Source organism: Triticum urartu, chromosome 7A (genome assembly GCF_056163025.1).
Source record: "Triticum urartu cultivar PI428250 chromosome 7A, HENAU_Tu73, whole genome shotgun sequence".
Classification (NCBI taxonomy): Eukaryota; Viridiplantae; Streptophyta; class Magnoliopsida; order Poales; family Poaceae; genus Triticum; species Triticum urartu.
Genome location: NC_141879.1, coordinates 637,769,629 through 637,771,703, shown reverse-complemented (window position 1 = coordinate 637,771,703; position 2,075 = coordinate 637,769,629). Strand labels below are relative to the sequence as shown.

The 2,075-nt window shown below is 51.8% G+C and overlaps 1 pseudogene; it reads right to left on the bottom strand.

Moving 5' to 3' along the window:
- Window positions 1-257: 257 nt before the first annotated feature.
- LOC147960931 (uncharacterized) lies at window positions 258-1,385 on the bottom strand (annotated as a pseudogene).
- Between the last annotated feature and the right edge of the window lie 690 nt (window positions 1,386-2,075).

The window sequence follows — 2,075 nt, the reverse complement described above, 5'->3', positions numbered from 1 at the left end:
TTCCTCCATTCGGGCGCCACACACATTCTAAAATATGACATCTAATTAATGTAATGAGGAAGAAACTACATTAAAAATAAATGACACATCTCAGAACATAACATACTGTCATGTATAAATAATGGAATAAATGAATAAATGTCATCCAATCGCCAAAGTAAATAATAAGTTTATGCTCTCATAGAGCTTACAACCAAATCGAATTTATTCGAATTTATTGTATCAAATCACGGAATCATGATAACCAAAGAGGTATGCTAAGTAGACTCAGTGAAGAAGCCATTGACCTCAGCCGCAATCTCCATACTAGTGAGCTGATCCTCCTTAGAAATCATCTTGGAGGCAGCATCAACATCTAGTTGCGGCACCGCCGAGGCAACCATTTGGTCAACCTCCATGGCAACGTTGGCGTCACTAGAGACCACCAAAGCCGCCGCAATGGGCACCACGGGGGTCGCCGCGATGGGCGCAGCAGGGGGCGTAGAGATCATCACGAGTGCCGCCATGGGCGCCGGTGGTGCTCCCTCCTGAACCAAGGCGAGGTGCGTCTCACGCGCCTTCCGAGCCTTATATGCATCAACGACCTCCTGTGTTGTGCGGCACTGGCGGGAGAAATGCTCCACCGAGCCACACCGGAAGCAGTCCTGAGGCCTCTGCCCCCCCCCCCTTGCCCGGCTTTTGCTGCTTAGCCGGGGCGGAGGGCTGAGGGCCCTTCTTCTTGCCCTTCGGCCCCTCTTCTTCTGTTGAGGCTTGCAGACTTTGAGAGCATTCACCTCCTGGCGAGAACTCTCCCCAAGTGGTTGCGCGAAAAAGTTCTTTTTCAGAACCTCATCCTGCGCCTCTGCCACCTGGAGGACGTCAATCAACTCTGAATACCTCGTATAGTTTCCCTGGCGGTAGTTCCGTGCGGACAGGACCGCGTCAGGGTGGAAAGTGGATAGGGTTTTCTCAATCTTCTGAGTGTCGGTAATCTCAGTACCACACATCTGAAGAGTCGTACAAATCCGGTGCAGAGCCAAATTGTACTCCCCAACCGTCTTGAAGTCCGCAAACCTCAGACGGGTCCACTCTGCCTCTGCACGTGGCTTAACAGTGTACTTCAGCCGCTCAAACCGCTGCTTAAGAGCGGTCCAAAGGCCAGAAGCACTCCGCTCAGTCATATACTCGTCTTTCAGAGTAGGTGACAGGTGATGACGGAGAAAATGCAGAGCCTGCGCATTCTCAGTTTCAAACTTGGGATCAATGGGGGCCAGCTGGATCCCCTTACCGATCGCCCTCAGGAGGGTTCTGCCCTGAAGAAAGATCTCACAGTCCGAGGCCCATGACAGATAGTTCAGCCCCGTCTGGGCCAACTCAGCAAACTCCTTGTGAACGATTCCGTCCATCTACAATTTATGCAAAAATCATGAGATTACAGCAGGTAATCTTTTGCACAAATGCGATGTTGATAAACTTATTCAATAAAAATGACGTTCCATTATTTAAAACATGTTATTATATGATTTACTTAGTGATTAAGAGTGCTAAATAGTTAATCTACAGTAGTAAAAACATACAATAAAAACATGTTACAAAAGATAGCATGTTAAGCGCATTTCTTACATGAAAACGAGCCCAAAAATTGAATTCCCGAGGCATTTTAAAGCCCAAAAACGCATATTTCAGCGAAACAGGCACTTCCAAGGGCTTCTACGCGAAATATTACAGCAGGAATATAATGCACATAAAAACAGGAAATTACAGGGGCTAAAACACGAATAACCGCGCGTGCGCTCTCTGGCCTGGCCCAGTTCATCTGCAGGCCGTAAAATGGGCCGTCGGCCCGTGTAGCGAGCCCCACCGCCCTCCCCCTTTTTTAATTGCGCACAGCCCGCTGGGCCGGCCCGCTTGCCAGCTCAGGGGTCGCTAGGGTTTCCAACCCTAGCGCCCGAGCGGCGGCGGCCTCGACAGGCTCGTGCGCACGCACGGTGCGGCACGGCGCGGCGGCGAGCACGGCGCGACCAGCGAGGCGGGGCGGCGTGGCGCGGACAGCGGGGCCCACGGCCACGGCGCGGCCAGCGACGCGGGGCGGCGTG